Here is a 24710-nt window from a genome sequence, read left to right on the forward strand (position 1 = left end):
CATGCCGACAGCCATTGAATGTCTGGCTGCTGCCTGAGAGGCAGGTAGAAAAGGCTGTAATCCAATCCGTGCATAGCTCCAGCTGAGTGCGCAGACCCACAGCACCCAGCTGAGCGCATTGCAGGACGGGTCCCTTTTGGAGGTAGACGGCTCTGGTATAGATGATAGACAATGTTACTAGGTCAACCACTTATGATCGACAGTGACTAGATCCCTTGTTCAACAGTGTCAACATATGTGACATAGTGTACTGCGCTCGCCATGTTTCAATATGCTTGGCACACTATTATAATTTAACTCTTTACCCCACTGGGATGGTGAAGTATTTACTACTGTAAGACTTTAAAATAATAATAATAATTATACAGTATACTGTATAATGAAAAACTTGCGTCGAAAAACACTTTGCTCATCTGTAGTATTTCCCTGCTTAAAAACGATTTTATACAATAAAATATTAACAAAAACTCAATTTCCCTATAATACGTTAGAATGGACCCTAAAGCAGAATATTATATTCAGTTCCCACTGATGACAGATAATAAGAACATTGCTGTATTTCTGGGCACGAGGTGGACTATAATCCCAGATCACTCGCCGGGATGCGTTTCCCACCACTTGGAATAATTCCCCTACACACCTGCATGACTACTGATACAACGCAACGGTTCCAGCCAACTTGGACTTCCCAGGAGGTTCTGCAGCAGCTGTGAGCGATTGGGATTCTTCTAGTTATCTAAATGATCATTTTTCATCCAGAATAATGATAGTCACACACAGGGCGCATCTGCCAGTTATCATTACCTGCAGCCTCTGCGGGATAATAGGCCATTTTTGTGCCCGCTGTACTGTACGCACCTGTGTCCTGATCACTGCTACACTCTCTGCGTAATATGTCATTGCTGAGTGATTCACTCTCTGCGCTCTTCTTATTAACGGACTGATGGGACATCTGCTGAAGCCAGGAGAGGAGATCGGTCTAGGGATGTCAGACAAGCTCTCAGGTGCTATGTGCCAGGGGCAGGTGTGGCTTCTGTTTCTGCTTCTGGCCCGGTGCAGAGGGAGAGGGGTGACAGGAGCTGGCCCGGTGCAGAAGGAGAGGGGTGACAGACGCTGGCCCGGTGCAGAGGGAGAGGGGTGACAGGAGCTGGCCCGGTGCAGAGGGAGAGGGGTGACAGGAGCTGGCCCGGTGCAGAGGGAGAGGGGTGACAGGAGCTGGCCCGGTGCAGAAGGAGAGGGGTGACAGGAGCTGGCCCGGTGCAGAAGGAGAGGGGTGACAGGAGCTGGCCCGGTGCAGAAGGAGAGGGGTGACAGACGCTGGCCCGGTGCAGAGGGAGAGGGATGACAGATGCTGGCCCAGTGCAGAGGGAGAGGGGTTTAGCTCCCTGTGTATGCTAGGCCTGTGCTGTAATCTGTTCCAGATGTGCAATGGATGCCGTCACCTCAGCCTGTCACACAAATTACACTTCCCATTCCCCTGGTGTCCTGCAAAGGTGGAGAAGCAGCTCAGCTTTACTTATTTGTGCTGGGACAGGAGAGAACGAAGGCCTCTATGCTGGAGGCTGTGACCGGCTTGTTCTGTTACAGACAATAGCTTGCTTTCCCACAGAAACCAAATGTACACTTATTCCCACAGATTACACAGATTGGGCCTGATTCAGTGTTACATGCCATTTTGCAGCATTGCGTGATCGGACACAAATGTGAATATCCCCCTGTATTCCAAGATTTTCTGCGTCCCCTCGATGGAAAAAGCCCAGGGAGGAGACACTGCTGTGCCTTTTGAGGGACGGGGCTGAGCATGTCATATTATTAGGCCAAAATCACTCTATTCATGGCATTTAACGCTTCCATAACGACCTGAATTTGCTTGTAATATCACGTATCCAAGAGTGGAATTCAATTGGGAGCAAGATATACAACCTTGCGTACCTCATGCCCATTTTGGTTTTTATTGTCTCTTGTCTGCACACATTATCCAATTAAAACAAAAATGGTCGCTGGCTTTATAGCTTAACTAGCTTCTGATTGGATGACATGAGCCACACCTCAGCAGAAACTCTACAAATCTAAAATCTGATTGGATGACATGAGCTCCACCTCTGCGGAACTTCATTAGAAGGTGTTATGAATCTCAGCCTATATGTGTAACTAAATAACCCCTATTTTAAGAATGGAGAGAAGTTGTATTCATTACTAAATGCTGCAGAGGGCTGTGAGGAAAATGTGGCCTTATTCGGCGGCTGCGATAGAATCAGACTGATCGGGGATGGAGCTGACATCATATGACTTCCCCTCACACACCCGCCTGCGTTTTCCCTGACACTCCCAGTAAATGTCCGTTTCCCACTCCAAAACGCAGGACAGCCTCAAGCATGCGTACCATGGGCTATACACATGCGCAGTCTATTGATAATTGCCCGGTCTGCAAATTCGCAGCCATGCGATCAGGTCTGAATCAGGCCCTTTGTTCGGAACTCGACACTCTCCGATTCCATTTTGTGTCCTGTGGCTTTATGGGCCTAATTCAGATGCGATCAAAGGACAAATTTGTTCTCAAAAATGGTCAAAACTATGCTGCACTGCAAATACTGGCTGCTTTATTCTTACACTGCAATTTATATTTCTGTCTGAAAACACCCCACACGACTCTAACTCTCTCTGCACCTGTTGCATCTGCCCCACCTGCAGTGCACATGGTTTTGTCCACTTTGAGAACAAAATTGTCATGCGATCAAGTCTGAATGAGGCCCTATGTGATAATTGTGCTGCTATACCCAGCTACGGCGTACATACACCAATAGGCAAAACAAGAAACAGTGACTTATATTCTAACGGGGAGGGGCAGACAGACAGGGGTGACACAGATGGGGTACCCTTAAGGCCCCCACATACAGCACGATATTCAGGCATTTTCTGAGCGATTCTAACAAATCGCTCAGAAAATGCATGTAAATCGCTGTGTATATAGCCCACACAGCGATTTACATGCGCGCACCCGCCGTTCTGAATCTGTCATAGATTCAGAATGGACGGGCTGTACATTTCGGAGCAGTCGCTCAGAAAGCTCCTGCTCATCTCCCGCATGTGTGGCTGCGGGCAGATGAGCAGGGCGAGCGACTGCAGATGCCGCAGAACCCGCCGCCGCCGCCACCCCTGACCCCGCTCCCCCACCAGCAGTAGCACCCATCGCCACCCCCACCTCACCTCTCCTCTCGGCGGCAGCGCGAAAAAAAAATAAAAAAATTCAAATTTCAAAATGGCCGCGGCCAGCCAATCACGGCTCGCCGCGTCATTGCCCCGCCCCCTACAGCTGGCTATATTAGCCAGCTCGAGACAGGGTAGGGGCAGTCAGTCCGACGGCGGAGAGGGAGAGAAGAGCTCCTGAAGTCCTGGGAGGTGCGGCCAATGCAAAAGAGCTTAAAAGGCCGCCGCCCCAGGTGAAGAACACAGATGAAGAGGCAGAAGCCCTAGGAGGCGGCGGCCATGCAAAAGAGCTTAGGGGGCCGCTGCCCCCAGGTGAAGACACCGCAGAAGCCCTGGGGGGGGGGAGCCCCCCTGGGTGAAGACCAGATGCAGTTAATAAAATACTAAAACATCTGTGTTTGTGTTTTATTTTAATATTTCCTTTACAGGGGGGCTATAGGGACCGACGGGCCTTTAATGCCCCATATGCTGGTACCTGTGGTTCTCCCAAGTGCCAGCATGTGGGGCAGGCTTGCTGGGACCTGTAGTCCTACTGTAAAAGACAATATTACTGTTAAACAAGCTATCAACCCTGCACCCACCGCCCAGGGGTGCAGGGGATAGCCCCGGGCTGCAGCCCAGGCCTGGGGTGCCCTGGAGAGGGGGGACCCCCTTATTTGGGGGTCCCCACCTCCCCAAAAACTCCCGGCCTGGGCTGACTAGTTAGGGTGGGTAATGCTTTGGCCACGGGACACCATCAAGCGTGTCCCCTGGCTATGGCATTACACCCCCTGCTAGTGGAGCCTGGTGCTGGTCTCCAAAATACGGGGGACCCCTATTCATTTTGTCCCCCGTATTTTGGAAACCAGGGCCAGCTCAAGAGCCTGGTGCTTGTCCCCAAAATCCGGGGGACCCCACGCACTTTGTCCTCTGGATTTTGGGAACCAGGACCACTCAAAAAGCCCGGGGCTGGTCATGCCTGGGGGGGGACCCATGCCATTTTTTTATTTTACAAAATTATTGTCTGTATGACAGGACGAGACGCTGGACCCCGGACTTGGTAAGTATTTTTTTTATGTCTGTTCCCACTGTACCACCAACGTTTAAAAGTTTGCATATGGGGGAGGGGGGAGTCGGTTACGGGGGAACCACTAGCCACCATGATTTCATTTTGGGGGGGGGGGGGGGGGGGTCCACTAGCCACCACCAATGATTAACTTTTTTTGTGGGGGGGGGGGGGGGGGGGGCAATATTAGGGGGAGGTGAAAGAATACTTATTAAAGAAGACAGTTATGTGCTAGATGTGTTTAGTAATAATAACATTTTTGTGATGAAGTGCAGTGTTTTACTTCACTTTCTGTGACAGATTTGAAATCTCCCGTGCTGAATCTCCCATTATGAATCTCTGACACAAATCTCTCTGTATGTGGCTCATTGTCTGAAATGAGCCACAAGAGTGAAATCTCTTGTGCTGAATCTCCCGTTATGTATCTCTGGCACACATCTCTGCGTATGTAGGGCCCTTTAGTCTGATGCACTGCATCCGTATACACATGTGCCATCCTGCAGCATAGCACAGACAGAGCTGGGAACATGCCTGGACCACGTAGCACTTACTGTAGGATAATCGCGGAACACACACACACACAATCTGCTAATCGCTGCATGGCGATAACAATACCTGATAAGCAGCCCTACCGCTTCCTCTCTTTAGCGATGATCAGAGGGGAAACATATGGTGCTTTGAATGAAACGAACAGCATCCACGTTCCGCACCTGTCTGCAATTTGCCGTGACGTCCCCTTTAATGTGCAGCAATCTATTTGCACTAATCCCAATGTACAGGCCGAGACCTCTTCCTGGACCTCTGGAAGATTAAGCTGAACGCACAGGAAACTGGATTCCAGCTAAAAATGTCATCATGTCAGCGCACAATAACAAGGTTCCGTGTAACGGAAATAGGGCAGATTATATACAATCCCTGCCTGTATACCGTGACATTACCAGCCGTGCACCAACAGACAGATAGGAGTCCACAGCCCACCCTCCTCCCCACAGCCTTACCCTAACCCCCCGCCCTTAACTCTAACATATAGTGATTAAATACTTCAAAGTGTGGATCGAGATAAAATTGTGAAAACCTGTAAGCTCCTAACAGTCATTTTTCAAACACAGCCTGTAAAACTTACCTCCCAACTTTGTGAAATAGTAAATCGGGATAGTTACTTTAACTCGGGTGCGTGGCTTCGTGGCCAGGGGTGTGGCCTACAATTGCATCCCTCCCGCAAGACCACTCCGGATTTTGCCGCTGTAGGGGAATGGGCAGCGCTCTGAGCTGCTGGCCATGCCCCCCAGCTCTTCTGTTTACCTGAATAGATGGTGGGATGCGGGAAAGTCCTAAACGACCCCCCCCCCCCCACACCAAAAAAAAAAACAGTGACACCTGGAGGTATGCTGCAACATGTAAGACAGAAGATGATTGGCTGGTATTTTATCTCTCCAAGCTTTGATAAATACCTCCCACAAGTCTCCTAATACTGTACAGCATGAACTTTCTGAGCTGTCCCTTTATGAATGAGATCTTTACAGACATTTAGCTCTTGAGAATGAGCCTCCAGGCTCCAAATTGGTGGAAATATCTCATCATGTCATTTACACAGAGACATTAGTGGAGCCGGGCTTTCCTAGCGATGGGGGGGTTTGATTAAATGTCGGAGCACTGATGTTTGATCATCACAGATTCTATGGAAGAATATCTCATAAATACTCACAGTGATGTCTCATTGTACAAGACAGAGGGAAACTTCATAATGTTCTGCAATAAGAATGGAGGATTAGGTTACGTTCACTAGAGTATGGCCGCCTCACCCCCTCTTCTTCTCCTCCCTCCAGGTGCTCCCATGAGAAACACAACCATAGCATTCCTTACAGGAGACTGCTGAAAGATGAACATGTCAGATCTAATTGAAAGTACAGTACATCTGTGATCCCATTATACAACGTATCTGCTGTCACCAGACTCTTATAGACAGTGAAAAGTTCAATAAAAACATAAAAATAACATTAAAATAAAATTGAAATGCCTTCATCATTGTTAAAGCAACTTTTATTGGGGCGGTATGGGAGTGAGTGTGTGTATGTTGGGGGGGGGGGGAATACCCCCACATTATCAGGTTAACCTACTTATTTGCTCCTTACTCTAGGAGGGGGCAGCGTGGTCAGGGCAGGGGGTGTGGCCAGTGAAATATGCATTTTGCGAGGGGCATGGTGATACAATCGCAGTAATCCACGTCCGCTCGCCACACTATATAAAATCAACTCCATGTGTACTGGATAGTGGGGTTATGAACAGGTAAAAAAAAAAAATCCCATAGGATCGCATCCGATATATCGGGCGCCGGGAAACTACACAAGTACCATGTAATGTCCTTAAAACAAGTCCAAATGAGGCTCAGTACTGTGTTTGGCCTCCACGTGCCTGTATGACCTCCTTACAACGCCTGGGCATGCTCCTGATGAGGTGGCAGATGGTCTCTTAAAGGGATCTCCTCCCAGACCTGGACTAAAGCATCCGCCAACTCCTGGACAGTCTGCGGTGCAACGTGGCGTTGGTGGATGGAGCTAGACATGATGTCCCAGATGTGTTCAATTGGATTCAGGTCTGGGGAACGGGCGGGCCATAGCATCAATGCCTTCGTCTTGCAGAAACTGCTGACATACTTTAGCCACATGACGTCTAGCATTGTCTTGCATCAGGAGGAACCCAGGGCCAACCGCACCAGCATATAGTCTCACAAGGGGTCTGAGGATCTCCTCTCGGTACCTAATGGCATTCAGGCTACCTCTGGCGAGCACATGGAGGGCTGTGCAGCCCCCAAAGAAATGCCATCCCACACCATTACTGACCCACTGCCAAACCGGTCATGCTGGAGGATGTTGCAGGCAGCAGAACATTCTCCTTGGCGTCTCCAGACTCTGTCACGTCTGTCATGTGCTCAGTGTGAACCTGCTTTCATCTGTGAAGAGCACAGGGTGCCAGTGGCGAATATGGCAATCTTGGTGTTCTCTGGCAAATGCCAAACGTCCTGCATGGTGTTGGGCTGTAAGCACAACCCCCACCTGTGGACGTCGGGCCTTCATACCACCCTCATGGAGTCTGTTTCTGACCATTTGAGTAGACACATGCACATTTGTGGCCTGCTGGAGGTCATTTTGCAGGGCTCTGGCAGTGCTACTCCTGTTCCTCCTTGCACGAAGGTGTAGGTAGCGGTCCTACTGCTGGGTTGTTGGCCTCCTCCACGTCTCCTGATGTACTGGCCTGTCTCCTGGTAGTGCCTCCATGCTCTGGACACTATGCTGACAGACACAGCAAACCTTCTTGCCACAGCTTGCATTGATGTGCCATCCTGGATGAGCTGCACTACCTGAGCCACTTGTATGGGTTGTAGACTCCGTCTCATGCTACCACTAGAGAAGTGGTCTGTGGTCACCACCTACAGAACAACTCCTTTATTGGGGGCGTCTTAATGATTCCCTATAATTTACACCTGTTGTCTATTCCATTTGCACAACAGCATGCGAAATTGACTGTCAATCAGTGTTGCTTCCTAAGTGGACAGTTTGATTTCACAGAAGTGTGATTGACTTGGAGTTACATTGTGTTGTTTAAGTGTTCCCTTTATTTTTTGAGCAGTGTATATCTATATATGAATAAATAAATATAAGAGTGGAGGAACAAAATACGCGTGTGTGTGTGTGTGTGTGTGTGTGTGTGTGTGTGTGTGTGTGTGTGTGTATATATATATATATATATATATATATATATATATATATATATATATATATATATATATACACACACACACACACACACACACATATACACATTTTTTTTTTTTAGTTATTGTATTTATTTATTAACAGTTGTTTCTTATATAGCGCACACATATTTCGCAGCGCTTTACAGAGAATGTTTGAACATTCACATCAGTCCCTGCCCCAGTGGAGCTTACAATCTATATTCCCTAACACATATACTCGCACACTCTAGGGTTAATTAGTGGGAGCCAATTAGCCTACCAGTATATTTTTGGATTGTGGGAGGAAACCGGAGTACCCGGAGGAAACCCACACAAGTACGGGGAGACTATACAAACTCTGCACAGTTAGAGCCATGGTGAGAATCAAACCCTTGACCTCAGCGCTGTGAGGCAGTAATGCTAACCATTACACCATCCATACTGCCCCATATATATACTAGCTACCCTCCATGCTTCACATGTGTACATCACTGTTATTAGAAGAAATGTACCCATGCAAAGCAGAGGCAGGCCCCTAGTTATGTATATGTAAGCTCCACAGTAGCACTTCTCTCACTGTGGCCTACCTCAGTCATGTATTATGTATGTATGTAAGCTGCACAGTAGCACTTCTCTCACTGTGGCCTACCTCAGTCATGTATTATGTATGTATGTAAGCTGCACAGTAGCACTTCTCTCACTGTGGCCTATCTCAGTCATGTATTATGTATGTGTGCAGGGCCGGCGCCACCACTAGGCATTTGGAATTTTTGGAGCAGGGCCCCCCTGCCACCGTATCACCCGACACCCCCTGCCCCTGGCAACTCCCCGTGGAATGATGCTGCGGCCTGCCACCGCAATACCCGCAAACCCCCCCCCCCCATGTGAAGTGGGACCCCTTCCCCCTCAGGGGGAGCGAGTGAGTACCGGAGCAGCCCCCCCTGGAATGACGCCGCGGTAGCGCAAACACGGCCGAGTCTTCAATCGTCAGCGGCTTCTCCTTCAGCGGCGGTCGGGAGGCAGAGACAGAAGGTCCCCCAGAGCTGAGGAGAGAACAGCGCGGACAGTCCTGGCAGACAGTACATTACAGATGGGCGGCCCGGCGGTGAGTAGGGGGCTGATACAATGACACCGCCAGGGCACTGGAGCGCCCCTCCCCGCCTAGGGCGCTCCGGTGCCTTGCACCAGCCCTGTATGTATGTAAGCTGCACAGTAGCACTTCTCTCGCTGTAGCCTACCTCAGTCATGTATTATGTATGTATGTATGTAAGCTACACAGTAGCACTTCTCTCACTGTGGCCTACCTCAGTCATGTATTATGTATGTATGTAAGCTGCACAGTAGCACTTCTCTCACTGTGGCCTACCTCAGTCATGTATTATGTATGTATGCTGCACAGTAGCACTTCTCTCGCTGTGGCCTACCTCAGTCATGTATTATGTATGTATGTAAGCTGCACAGTAGCACTTCTCTCACTGTGGCCTACCTCAGTCATGTATTATGTATGTATGTAAGCTACACAGTAGCACTTCTCTCACTGTGGCCTACCTCAGTCATGTATTATATATGTACGCTGCACAGTACTGCCAAATAATTAACAGGTTAAGGGCCTGTAAATTTGGTTATGCCCCTTTTGTCATGTAGCCACTCCCCCTTGTGTCATACGGCCACACCCCTGACCATGCCCGTTTTAAAATGCACAGTACCACTAAGACATTTTGTTGTACTTGCACCACTCTTGGTCGAACGTGTCTAGTTCGACACCTAGACATTCGACAGCATCTAGATCGTCAGTGACGAGAACATGATTGACAGTCACAAGTCTGTCTGGAGTTGGCCGGTATATCTCAGTCTTTGCCAAGGCTTAGTACAGCTCCCTCTCCATTTGAAAAATGACAGCAGCTGGTTGGTTAGTACTTTGGGCCTATTACAGACTTGTTCGCTAGGCAGTGGGTGTTCACAGCCTAGCGAACAAGTAAATACCACCCGTCTATATTAACACAAGACTGTATTAGCGGAACTTCCCATGCATCTAGTTTCTGCTATAGGAACACCTTATCCGTGTTATCTTAAGGTTATTACATCAGTTTATGCTGTCTAGTGTAGTAAAATCTTTACTACAGGTTGAGTATCCCGTATCCGTATATCCAAAACCCAAAAAAAGTGTTTTTTCTGAATAGTCCCCCCCCCCGCCCCCTTTTTCATACTTACCACGACAACCACAGCGGGCTTCAGGATCCTCTTCAGTGGCGCGCCTACAAACTTGCGCAATGCACCTCTGGGACCGTTGAAGAGGATCCTGAGGGCCACCATGGACAGCGGGGGACCATAGGGGTTAAAAAACAAATATTCCAAAAACCGGAAAAATCCCTTATCCAAAATGCTCGTGGTCCCGAGCATTTCGGATAAGGGATATTCAACCTGTATAATATTTCCTATTACACTTACCAGCAGGGGGTGCAGCACTATTACACCTTACAGTCTGGGGTTTCACGTTAAGCTGGAATGCAAACGTATATAGAGGCCAAAGTGTAAAGAAACTAGTCGGAAGACTTGTCCTTGGGCCAGATGTAGCAAGCTTCAAAAAGTGGTAAGGTGGCGATCAGCCCCCAACTGTCATTTTTTAAACACAGCCGGTGACATGAGCGTTGGGTGCGGATTGGCTGGTTGTTTATCGCTCTCCACTTTTAAAAGCTTGATACATCTGGCCCCGTGTCTCTTACTAAACACACACGGAAAAATAATGGGAAACAGACCCTGACCATAATTATTCGGAGAACGATTACAACATACGTATTTAAAACAATAAAGAATATTAGCACTTATGTAATGCAGTGTACATGCCACACAGATGGAAACAGACAATCACAATATAGGCCAAACAGCGGAGGCGCCCCAAAAGCTTAAAATCTACAAGGGTGCAAAGAGGACTTAGTAGTCAGTAATATATCAGGTGGACGATGTGAAAGATCGATGTAGTGGAAAGAAAGTAATTACATTTATCTACTAAGCTTAATGTGACTGGCGAGGATATAAGGTTTTCAGGGACTGTGTGAGAATGCTTGCAGTTGTAGTTCATCAACAGCCTAACTCCTAAGAATTAATAACACTGTTGTACTGATGCTTGGGAACCTTCATGCTAAACAGTTATACGGATACGAATATACCTCAAATATAGACGTTTAATTTGACTTGTGGGACTTTTGTGACTATGTGTTACGTTATCGTAAATTTTTTAAAACATTGATAATAAAAACGATAAAACCAATAATCAAGAAACGGATTAGGAACCTGAACAAGAATCCAAATTATACAGTGAATCATGGACAATATTCTTCTGTTAACCCTTAATGTGGAACCATGTAAAACAGGGTGAAATCACTGTATCCTAAGGTTTATAAGGAGATGTTTGTATGGTAAGGCAGCAGCTGTAGTTATTTTAGTTTAATTCCATGTTAAGAATGAGGTCGTCAGCTGATTTTAAAATGTTTATGCACTAGGGGGCGCATCGCGCCTGCTTACCGTGTCACAGTGCCTCTGTACTGGAGAGGAGTCTTCATGTTCTGTCTGCCTAGGAGAAGATAAATGCTGTTATAATGAACCGCACACCTATTACTTCTATAGTGAATACAATAAAGATTGAAATCTGCACAATCCCACGAATAATACAATTCATCTCAACAAACTTACGCTGCGTTTCAGTTTTTACTGAGGACAATCCCAAATACCCATACTATATTATATCGCTTTATGTGAGTCTTATCTATAAACACTGTGGGCCTGAAAGCTGCAGCAGTTCCATCTGGTTTTTAGGGATCAGAGATTAATAGTATCAGCTGACTGTATTCCGAAGACAGCGAAGCATAATACACTGAATTGCTGGTAATTTGTATAAGTGAGATGTGAGCGCCACTACGCATGCATACAAAAAATATTGCGTGATCCGTCCCAATTTACAGAACATGCTACTCTGAATCAGACCATAAATGCACACTGTAAAATACTTTGGTTTTGTACCGGTATGGGAGCCGCCAGAGCGCCCCACAGCGGGGAGCCGCCAGAACGTTCCACAGCGGGGAGCCGCCAGAGAGCCCCACAGCGGGGAGCCGCCAGAGCGCCCCATAGTGCGAAGCAGCAGGAGCGCCCCACAGCGGGGAGCCGCCAGAACATCCCACAGCGGGGAGCCGCCAGAACGTCCCACAGCGTGGAGCCGCCAGAACGCCTCAAAGCGGGGAGCCGCCAGAACGCCCCACAGCGGGGAGCCGCCAGAACGCCCCACAGCGGGGAGCCGCCAGAACGCCTCAAAGCGGGGAGCCGCCAGAACGCCCCACAGCGGGGAGCCGCCAGAACGTTCCACAGCGGGGAGCCGCCAGAGTGCCCCACAGCGGGGAGCCGCCAGAACGTCCACAGCGGGGAGCCGCCAGAACGTCCACAGCGGGGAGCCGCCAGAGCGCCCCACAGCGGGAAGCCGCCAGAGCGCCCCACAGCGGGGAGCCGCCAGAACGCCCCACAGCGGGGAGCCGCCAGAACGTCCCACAGCGGGGAGCCGCCAGAGCGCCCCACAGCGGGAAGCCGCCAGAGCGCCCCACAGCAGGGAGCCGCCAGAACGCCCCACAGCGGGGAGCCGCCAGAACGCCCCACAGCGGGGAGCCGCCAGAGCGCCCCACAGCGGGGAGCCACCGGAACGTCCCATAGTGCGAAGCAACAGGAGCGCCCCACAGCAGGGAGCAAAAGAGTTCAGTTAAAAGGTGAATAGTAAAAAAGGTTGACAGCGTCACGACCCCCAAAAGATTGATATAAACAAATGTTACACACAAACAAAAGGTTGACATGAAAATAGCTGACACATGAAGTCAGCATGAGTTTTTTGGGGGGTTTGAAGATATCAGTACATGGACCCCAAATTAGTATCCTTTTTCACACCATGTTACCATTCCCAATGACAGACCACGTGGGGGGTAAAGTATCATATAGTCTAAAAAAAAAAAAATATATTTTTAAAAACTTATGTCAGCCTTTTCATGCGTTGACCATTGCCATGTCAACCATTTACCAAAATATCAAGCTTTTCACCAAATTCACCCCAAACAGTCGAGGTTTCAGGGATATCCCAGCTTGTGCGCATATGGGACACTGCGCAAAAGCAAATTCTCTCTAATGGACAAAACCATGTGCACCGCAGGTGGGGCGGATGTGACATGTGCAGAGAGAGAGAGAGATTTGGGTGGGGTTTGTACTTCAAACTGATATCTATATTGCAGTGTAAAAATAAAGCAGCCAGTATTTACCCTGCACAGAAACAAAATAACTCCCCCAAATCTAACAGGTTACATCTGCCCCACCTGCAGTGCACATGGTTTTGTCCATTAGAGAGTGAATTTGCTTTTGCAAGTGAAACAGAATCAGGCCCATGGTATACGCAAACTGACTGAGGTGCTAACATAGTTACCTGTGCCTAAGCAGGGATATCCTGAAAACCTGGGTTGTTGGGGTGCCTAGAGATCCACATTTCGGACCAATTGCTTTAATATGCACAGATACATTCAAATTGAAGCAGCAAGAACTAAACTGAACAATAAGGGTGATTCACGTTGGCTTGGTTACGATGTGGACATTAGCAGCTTAACCAGTGGTCAGACAATGCCCGTTGGCCCTGCGAACTCACGCCCCCTTCACCCATGCGGGCGGCCACATCGAATGCAAATGGATGCGTATCCATTGTATCGTATATTCGCTGATACACAACATCAGACTTCGGCTCTTTGGAAGCCATATTGAATAAGGGCCAATGTTCCGTCTGTAGCAAACCGTGTGTTACCGTATGTGCGCGTCGGTGAGTGATCCTGTTGGTGCGTTCTTTTTTTCTTTTCTGTTTTAACGACAAAACAAAAATACCTTGTTCGCCGCCATCAGTGGGATGGGCAGATTTCAGTGTCCTCGCAGGTTCCCCTAAGCATCATGGGAGATGCGGCGGAGCAACAGCTGAAGGGGGTGAGACACTTCCGATTACTGCAGGACAAACATTGGCGGCTTGGCCTCATTACCGAATGACCTCGGACATTATTACTGCCTCAGGGGAACAGAAATATCCGTGCCGCAGCTGGTGTTGTGGAGCAGGTTGGATCCATTTCCAAAAGTTTAATCGCCGTCAGATATGAAGCAGTGGCCTGGAGCTAAACTATGGATCACAAGGCCTTAGTTCTCTATACTTCTGGGGGCGTCTAAGCCCCTCGGCTTTACTGGCAGCACCTCGCTGATTATTTCAGTTCTAGGGTTTCACTTCCTCACGCTGAGCCCTTTCCTGCGACCGGCCGCTTCAAATCACGAGCCTCGTTGTAGTAACTTTCTGACACGTGAAGCCGGCGCTCTGGACACTTCAGTCTTGCTGCGCCTCCGCACCGTGTAAATAGTTTCCTACAGTTTATTATAAAAAACATAGGAAGTGTTTGAGTAAAGGACGAGGTTACACTTCGTTAACTTTTACAGCACACTTCACATAACAAACATCAGGGTTGTCTCTCTGGCCGGAGTCCATACAGCATTTTATGCACCTATAGCCGACTTAGCCAAGGCCGGGCCCTCAAACGGAACCTTTTGGGGTTTTGCGGTTATTAAATATTTTGTTTCATTTGAATTTTTAATAACAAATTCGGCAACAAAATTCTAATTGTGAGATGTGACATTAGGCTACAATCATAGCGACGTCTGGCTTTGCATATAATCGGGCACTAATGGGGAGGGGGCAGATTCGGCCTCCATTTCTCCGAAAAGAGGTTTAACCTCGCCACTTCCATTGGTGCGATCGCTGTCGATGGATGCCATCGATAGCGATACTGCAAACGGCCAACGGCCATCGATGGAAAAAAACTATGTGATGGATGCCCATCGATAGTTGTGGTCATCCATTTTCTTTGGCTGACTGGACCATGGGCCAATCAGAACGTGAGGGTGGGGCTTCACATGTGTCGGAGGGGGGGGAAACCATATGGTTCTCCCCATCGATGGCAAAAGTATTCCACACGGGCCATAAACCATCCCTACTGCGGGGGGTGGGAAGAGGCCTGGATCTCTTCCAAGGATAGAGTTTTTCTGGCCTCTGTGTAGGCCTTGCGGTGGCCGGCCTGTAAGACACCATGCGTGCAGATGCCGGCATTCAGTATACCAATGCCGGCATCCCTACTGCCATCAGAAGACACTGGAACCTCAATAAGACCAGGATTCCGATGTAAGAGTGCTGACAACCAACATACTGACGGGTAAGTATGCAGGGAGTGCTAGCATGGGGGGGGGCAGAATCACATGCGATACATGGCACGCAGCCCCACGCTTCCTGCCGCCGGGAGGTGGTCCGACACAGAGATCATACGTGCAGCACATATGATCTTTGGGTCCGATCCGAGGCGCACGGGATCGGACGTCAGGCACAAGCTATTTTGGCCGATTTCACACAATTTCTTGGCCCGATCTAGAAGAAACTAGTGAAATTGGGCCCAAATGGCATAGTGTATGGGGGCCTTTAGACTGCCGCAAGCGAGGGGGTAGGGTGCCCATGGGTACACCATTTAGATTATCCATATCATGTTCCAGGGTCGATCTGTTGACTGCCGGCATCCTGATCCCCTGGATAACATATGTAGCCCCATATGTGGCGCCCCCTGCTGCATTACCACATGAGTGCGGTCGGCACTGCCTCTATGTAAGCAACAGCATCTCCAACCACATCTGAATGAGCCCCTCTGTGCGCACAGTTCCGGACCATGTGCAGCACGAGGATATAAACAGACACGCTCTGCAAACAGGCGCCCCGTGGGGAAGTCTGTCCCATATGCTTCCTATGATGTCAGTGAAGGAAAGGGTTAACATCCCATAACATGAAATAATCCCAGTATAGAGTGTTTTCCGCAACCGACCCCCATCGGAAACCCAGTTTCATCGTCTCTACGCGGCTTTTTGATCCTTGCACAGTTTAAAAATACGACTCCTTTTGAAGCAGGGAGTATGTGACCTCTGCATTGTTCGGTGCAAACCGTTTAATACGATTACACCACATAAAATAAAAGTGATTTATTTTTATAATTTCTATGGGTTTCTATGGACCCAGGGCAATGCTCAGCCTGGAAATATGCCTCCTCGAAATTCAAATTGGAGAGTCTGCTGTGTGAAATAAACTTTTCTGCTTTTATATGGTGACAGAGTTGGAGTCGTTCTGTGTGAGGTCACACTGCTGGCAGCCAATCCCTGCGCAGCAGCCCAAAAGCGTTAAAGATGCTTTGTGAACGCCAACTGCTGGCATGGAGTCCATAACTTACGCACTCTACATGAGAGAACAGCACTTGCAATCACATACACAGGTAGCGGCAACACAAAAGGCACTTTATAGGAGGTGGGGGTTGCAGCTAGTACTGCCTGTGCTAGCTGCGGGATTGCATCTAGCAATGTCTGGGGTTTATTCATGATGGATGCAGCCAGGAGTGCATATTATCAAAAGCACTCCAGGTTTAGGGTGTTGGGGGCTCATGTGTGGTTCCATGATATCCTTTTGGAATCACACATGTGAGTCCAACACCATAAACCAGTGTTTAAGGCAATGGCCTATGGATAGCATCAGTGGACTGGTCATCACCCCATTTGGCAGTCTTGTGGGTTCTGTGGATGGTACGGATAACATGGAAGACCCGCTTACCATGAGGGGCAAGAGGATGCCACATGGCCTGGAGGTGATCATTTGGCACCTACTGTGGGCCAGAGGCACTAAGCTGCAAAAGTGATCAAATGGAGAGTGATAAACAGCCAGCCAATCAGCTCCTACCTGCCATGTCACAGACTGTGTTAAAAGAAATGTCAGTCAGGAGCTGATTGGTTGGTTGTTTATCACTCTCCATTTTGTCACTTTTGAAGCCTATAGCATCTGCTACTGTATAATTAGTATTGAACTTGAGTTCTAAGGGGATAGCTGCACCCAATCCACGGAATATGGGACCCACAACCTTAGGGAACCTCCAAACGCTCTCAGTGGTAATGTTACTAATACACCAACAAATAAGCTTCCTTCACCGGTCAGTAGCCCATGGCCAGTGACACCTGCATTACAGACATCCCATGCAGGTACAGCCAGGTGTGGTGCACACAGGTACGATGCCCGGTCCTGTCTTATTGAGATGTCTATAACTAAACACTAACCAATCTGCAGTAGTTAGGACTTTGCCTATTTACCACAAAATCAAAGGAATGGATGGATATAAGGGCACGTCTCTACTCTCTAGGGTTCCGATGTGTGACTCCTATATTTAAGTAGCTGGGTAATTATTGGCCGACTGCTCAGGCGCTGCAGTTGTACTAAGCATGGGGTAAGGTATTTCACCTGTGCCGCTGGCGGAATATTGATTAGCAAACAGATTGACAGTCAGGGACCATTTGGGGGAGGTGGGAAGGGTAACAGGGAGTGGCAGCAAAAATGGAGGCAGGTTTATGGTGCATATCTCAGTGTACAACTGCGCAGAAAACACTGCGCCGCGACCCTTGGGTTACCCAGATAGTCGATTATGGAAGGATCTGTGGCATGCAGCTGCTGGGATTTCCAATATTAACATATTTACTCACATCTGCATATTTACAACCACGCCTGAATCAGCCCCATAATTCTATGTTGTGCGCACGGATAGTGGGCAGCGTGTATAAAATGATTGTATGTACTGCACACACAGATAATGTGTCAGTTTGTGTACAATTGTGTGTGTTATATTGTGTTCTGTGTGCTTATGTCATGCGTCAGCGTCATGTGCCCACTCCCCAGGGCTGTATTATACATAATTGGTGCCAGTTTAGGAGAGGTCTGAATACTACGTTCCATTACGTGCCACACTTATCCGATTCCTACACGTGGCTCTGTCTCTGGGCCTAATTCTGCGACTCCATCCTGCCATAAAATCCTGCTTTTCTATTGCTGGCCGTGTGCAAGGTGATTGACAGGAAGCCGGCGTTTGGGGGTGGTAACAAGATGTTTTCTGGGAGTGTCATGGAAACCGCAGGCGTGGCCAGGTGTGTGAGGGGAAGTCATGTGACATCAGCTCTGGCCCTGATTCTAACGCTGCCACTGAGTAAGTCCTGGGCTGTGCACAGACTGCGCACACTGGGGAAACATTCCATGGAGTCCGGCTTGCTGTTGGATTTGCAGGCAATATTTCCGCAAGCCGTGTGAAGCAATTCGCAGGCTTGCATGGGGCGGGATTGGACTAGCAGCTGTGCAGGTCTGAATTAGACCCTCGGCTATAATTTCTCAGATAGCGATTAATTAGAGCATCCCAAAGGCCTTGCTTTACCGTCGTACACAACCAATACAGCTGTATTCTGTAAGCTACATAGTTATATAAAACTGATGTATGGAGGATTCCTCAGCCAGGAAACAGCAGAATTCCCATTTATAACTCTTGGTAAACATATGTTGACCATTATCTCCCAGCCTTTCATTTTCTTTTCTTTGCTAATTTCTGGAAGCATTTCACACTCCATCGTCCGTGAGCCAGCGAGTTTTGGAAGGGACAATAAAAAGAAAAATCAAGTTTCGGCTCCTATATATTAGCGATCCGGGAGAACCTATAACTGAGGCCTTAACAGGTCTTACCCCAGGCCAAAGCGTTCCAGCGTCCGTGTGAAGGTGGGCTCATGTGATAGTAATTAGGCATGCCTCAGAGTCCGTCCATTACACCGCTGAGCTTACCCAGTTACCCCATGTGGTCCCGTCATCTACGAGCAATGTGAGCTCATGTGACATCTGGAAAACCTTCTCCTGCACTCCTGGTGACATCATGTCAGCGCTTAAACTTTAATCTCTTTCCAAGGCCCGGTGAAAAAAAAAAAGGAAAATCAGAGTCACTAAATTGTGCTCTGGTTTTCCCCTTGTCAAGACGGACAGACAAATAGCTTGTGTAGCTGAACTACAACTCCCAGCATCCACTGCTGCGCACACCTAGCAGCTCATAGCAACGTGCATTTCCTTCCTAATGTCTGCATTATATGTAAAGAAAAAAATAGCACGTCTGGCGTAGCGGTCAACATTGCTGCCTCACAGCACACGGGGGGTAAATGTATGAAGTTTGGAAAAGTGGTATCTATCCCCATAAAGACCGTTATGTGCAAGGTGATAATGCTCCAGCCAATCAGCTTCTACCTCTCAATTTACATATTGGAGCAGATTGGCTGGAGCATAATCACCTTGCACATAATGGGGCAGATAGAAAGAGGTTGTTGGTCACAAAAGTGGCCCAGGGGCGCCTGAGTGGAGTTGTTTTGCTGGAGCTGCGGTCTCTGGATTTGGGAAGTCAAGCCCAAAAGAAGTACATAGAAAAAAGAGGGATTTGAGACCGCGCTCCCTAAGGAAAAGTGCAACAGGTATATTTAAAACATTTATTATGAAAAGAATAAGTACATGTAAATATAAAATGCAATAAAAAAAGAAGGGATTGGGGGTATCACAAGTAAAATAATAAGAGCAGGGATATTCACCCACAGTCCAGTCCTGGTAATGTCCTGTATCCGTTCCTATAGTACCTCCAGATGAATATTATAAAGTGCCAATTGCAATGTGATGATTGGTAGTCTCCAAACCAGGGAGCTCCCGATGTTGGGGGGTGCTCAACCCGGTGGGCTTGATGTTGTTGCCACTTGGTACCTTGATGGGAGTGATGTAAATCTCCTAACCAGGGAGCTCCTGATGGTAAGTGGTGCTCTACCTGGTGGGCCTGATGGTGATGCCGCTTGATTCAAGGATGGAGACAATTCTGGAGGTTGGTCCGGTTGCAGGATGAAACTGAAGAGGATGTCTGTAAAATAGGGGTGTCCCTGCTCCCCTCCACCAACGCGTTTCGCTATAAGCTTTGTCAAGGTGATACCTGTGATGTGTACTTATGGGGTTTATATACCCTCAATGGGAGGGAAAATCAGTTTGCACCTGTTGCACATTAATTGATGTATTGAACCATTATACACTTCCTATTTAATGAGGCCGAATAGGAGACAAAACCATACCCCCCTGGGGTTTTTAATTCGAAAAACGAGCAGTACAAAGCATGAAATTACATAAAAACACTTAACTCATTAGGAGGATCCGTTTCCGGATATCCGGTGCCATCATTTCCGGTTGGTGAACCGCATATGCGCTCCACTAGTATTGGGAGTAGACTAGGGATATATGGGCGGTTTATGCCCTCATTAAAGATGGCCGCGCCTGTACTTCCGGGATCGCAGTAACGCGAAAGAGCTATTTCCCCGGGTGTTACTGACAATGCAGTCCTTTTGAGACCAAAAGATTGGTGCCTAAGTAGTCTGCGTTCCTAAAGTAATTTGCGCTGTGCCATTCAGTGATATTTATTCATGGAGCGCATATGCAGCTTTACAATGGCGCACAATGTGGATACATTAGTAATATCAGATATATTGGGTAGATAAATAGTTACCATTTAATAAGGACATTTCATGTAATTGAGGGCAGAGAAACAGAAAAAGGTCATTCAAACTGGATACCAGTTTGTCCGGATCAAGGGTAGAGAATAGATACACAGTATCGATATAGATACACAGTATCGATATAAATACACAGTGTCGACATTCATACATATTTTTAGAGATAATAGCAGTGAACAGTGTAAAATAAAATATAAAGTACATTATTTAGATGATACTGTGTAGTTCGTATAGATATATTTCAGTTTCTATTATCTAGCAGGAAAGTACACAGATTGTTTGTTTGTTTTAAAATAATTATTAACACAATGTTGTACCCACATTATTGTTCAGATTTTGTGTAGTAACAACTGTGTTAGAGTATTTTTGGAGCTATGTACTTTGTCATTTTACATGTGGGCATTTTTCTTCAAGTGGGAAATAAGATTGCACCAAGATTTTTATTATTATTTTCTGATAAATTGCTAGAACAGAGGGCAACAGTTGGAGGAGAAGAATAATAGGGAGAGGGAGAGGAGGGAGCCAAAGATTTAATGCATAGCAGGGGATCTATAATTAACCATATACTATTCTTTGTATGTTGAAACATTATATATACACACTATTCCCCACTGTTATTTGGAGGGGACATTCATATGAAGGAAGGAATACGTCCACCTAAGGAAGGATCAATCTACACATTTAGTTCTTCATAGTATTTATACTTCCTAAATTACAGTATTTAATTCTACGGCTTCATTAAGCCCCCCCGGGTGTATAGAATCCATTCTGTACATCCAGTACACCTCCTGACGGCACAGAGTCTTGTACCTATCTCCTCCACGTGCAGTACGTGCAACGTGTTCTAGGCCCACTATTCTGAGGGTCCTGGGGTCTCCTCCATGGACCTCATGGAAGTGGCGGGAGACACTGTGTGTCTGTACATGCTTCATTATGTTCCTCCTGTGTTCAAGGAAACGGATCTTAATTTTCCTTGTGGTGCGTCCTATATATGTAAATTTGCATTCACAGGTTAACATGTAGATGGTATAGCTGGTGTTGCAATTAATAAAGCTGTTGATCTTTATTTCCATGCCTGTTTTATCTTCTACAGAGTGTCGAGTCCTGGGTTCTATATATTGACATGTGATGCATCTTGTTGCACCACACCTGAAGAAGCCTTTTGGTTGGCCTCCAAGCCAAGTGCTTGGGCCTGTTTCTTCGGGTGGGGTGGTTATCGATTTCAAAAAACTGGGGGCTAGGGAATTTTTAATTGTTTTATTTTTCTTAAAGACGAACAGAGGTTTGGGAGGGATTACATCGGCTAACAAATGGTCTTGTTTTAATATTTTATAGTTTTTACCCACTATTCTCTTAATTTCATTCGAGTGGCTATTGTAGGTGGATATAAATGTAATGTGTTGATTCGTTTCTTGGGGCTGTTTTGGTTTGGTTTGGAGTAGTGTTTCCCTATCTAGGGACAGTACTTCTTCATAAGCTTTTGTGGTTATTTCTTTCGGATATCCTCTTTGGGAGAATGAGTGAAGCATGTCCCCTGCTTGTTTTTCAAATGTTTCTCGGTTTGTGCAATTGCGATATAATCGCATTATTTGACCTTTAGGAATCCCCTTTTTCCATGGTGGATAGTGGGCACTATCATAGTGCAAGTAGGCATTGGTGCCCACTTCCTTAATATAGTTAGAAGTGATTATTTTGGTACCTTCTGCCTCGATGGTCAGATCCAGGAAGGTAGTCCGTTTCCTGTCTAAGTGATGGGTAAACTGTAAATTATAATTGTTGGAATTAAGGTGCTCAACAAATAAAAGTGCAGAGGTGTGATCCCCATCCCAAATAATAAAAAGGTCATCAATGTAACGGCCATAGAGGACCAGGTTCGCCCCGAACTCGCCCCCCCAGATGTAATGCTCTTCTACCTCCCCCATATAAAGGTTCGCGTAGCTAGGGGCGAACCTGGTCCCCATGGCCGTTCCCATTGTCTGCAAATAAAAGGTGTCTTGAAAAAGAAAATAATTGTGACGTAATATGTAAGAAATAGAATCCGTGATAAACCTCTGGTGTCTCTCCCCCAGGTCACCATCTTCAAGAAGTCTTCTCGCAATTACTTGTATTCCAGTCTCATGCGGAATATTCGAATATAGGCTAGTAACATCTAGCGTGAGAAAAGAATATGTATCTTTCCATTGTATATCCTTTATTAGCTGCAAAAAATGGATAGTGTCCTTTACATGGGACCTGAGGGTAGAGACACGTGGTTGCAGATGTGAGTCAACATAAAATGATAAATTGGATGAAAGTGACTGGATACCTGAAATTATAGGGCGCCCAGGGGGTGAAGTGAGGGTTTTGTGTATTTTGGGTAAGTGATAATAAATGGGTGTGGTGGGGTGTTCATTATACAGGAAACGGAGTTCCTCCCTGGAAATGACTCCATCTGTTTCTGCGTCTCTGAGTAATTTCAGCAGATTGAGGCCGAATTTAAGGGTGGGATTGCCGTCCAGGACGGCATAGAAGCGCTGGTCTTTTAGTTGGCGAAATGCCTCTTTCACGTACTCCGACCTGTCCTGGACGACAATCCCACCCCCTTTGTCCGCCTCTTTGATAACCAAGGAAGTATCCTTGGTGAGTTTTCTCAAGGCTTGTATTTCTTTTTTGTTAAGATTAGTTTTCTTTTTTGGGTTCTGCTGTATTGTTTTGCACAGATTTTTAAAATCATCAAGGGTTGTTTTATAAAATGTTTCCACACTCGAGCCCTTAGATTTAATGGGGAAAAAGTCAGATCTTGCACGGAATTTGTCCCGTGAAATGTCAAAGACTTTCTTAGGTTGTGGGGTTTCTATTTCAAACTCTTCTAGGAGCTCTGTAAGAGCATTGAGGGCCGGTAGATCCCCTTGATCCAGAATGATCGCAGCTGCCTCGTCCCTATTTTTATTGAGAATCTGTCTGGCGAAATATCTCTTCCGACAGAGACTCCTAACAAAACGGTTGAGCTCCACAAACAAACTAAATATATTGGGTGTTGAAACAGGGGAATATTTTAATCCTTTGTTTAGAAGTGACATATCTGAGCTGGATAATTCTTTCGAAGAAAGATTATACACTGTCTGTTTTGTTTCTTTCTGATTTATATTGGTAAATTTTCCTAGAGTCTTCTGTTTTGTCTTTTTACCCCCTCTTCTTCCTCGGAATCTAAGCTTCTCCCCCTTTTTGGTGTCTCGTGGTTTTTGAGGTGATTTATTTTGTATTCTTCCCTTATGTAGGGTCTTTTCTCTAAAAAAACCTCCGTGTGTCTTGACCCCTGGTTCCTATTCGTGGTGCGAGTTGGTGGGTCTCTATCTTTGGGACGAGCTCCCAGTGCTTGCATATTGGGGTTTGTCTCTAGTCTATTGTGGTCTCTAGAGTCCGGTGAGGGGAATCGGTTCTGTTGGGACCTCTGGACTTGTCGGGAATCAGAGTGGAGCCTCTGTCTTCCTTGTCGTCCATAGGTATTGTCTCTACTGGACTCTCTCCTCCTGGGTCTCTCTCTATAGTTCTCACTTGGTTTTCTGTAATTATTCCTGGTTTTGTATTGAATGTTCGTGTTATCATGTGTTTCTCTCTTATCTCTAGTGTTTTTCTCCCCTTCGTCTCTCTTGATCTTGTTTTTGTCCCTATATGTTCTGACTGTTCCCTTTCTATAAAGGGACAAAAACAAGATCAAGAGAGACGAAGGGGAGAAAAACACTAGAGATAAGAGAGAAACACATGATAACACGAACATTCAATACAAAACCAGGAATAATTACAGAAAACCAAGTGAGAACTATAGAGAGAGACCCAGGAGGAGAGAGTCCAGTAGAGACAATACCTATGGACGACAAGGAAGACAGAGGCTCCACTCTGATTCCCGACAAGTCCAGAGGTCCCAACAGAACCGATTCCCCTCACCGGACTCTAGAGACCACAATAGACTAGAGACAAACCCCAATATGCAAGCACTGGGAGCTCGTCCCAAAGATAGAGACCCACCAACTCGCACCACGAATAGGAACCAGGGGTCAAGACACACGGAGGTTTTTTTAGAGAAAAGACCCTACATAAGGGAAGAATACAAAATAAATCACCTCAAAAACCACGAGACACCAAAAAGGGGGAGAAGCTTAGATTCCGAGGAAGAAGAGGGGGTAAAAAGACAAAACAGAAGACTCTAGGAAAATTTACCAATATAAATCAGAAAGAAACAAAACAGACAGTGTATAATCTTTCTTCGAAAGAATTATCCAGCTCAGA

The 24710-nt window shown here is 46.9% G+C and overlaps 1 long non-coding RNA gene across 1 annotated transcript in view; it reads right to left on the reverse strand.

The window, feature by feature from the left end:
• Window positions 1-24710, reverse strand: part of LOC146035251 (uncharacterized) — a 135006-nt gene that overhangs the window by 101000 nt on the left and 9296 nt on the right. Inside the window, exon 2 of the long non-coding RNA XR_014460609.1 lies at window positions 11508-11556. This is a non-coding gene — a long non-coding RNA (uncharacterized LOC146035251). The remainder of the gene's footprint in view (window positions 1-11507; window positions 11557-24710) is intronic.

Source organism: Crinia signifera, chromosome 9 (assembly GCF_055691185.1).
Source record: "Crinia signifera chromosome 9, ASM5569118v1, whole genome shotgun sequence".
NCBI classification, from domain to species: domain Eukaryota; kingdom Metazoa; phylum Chordata; class Amphibia; order Anura; family Myobatrachidae; genus Crinia; species Crinia signifera.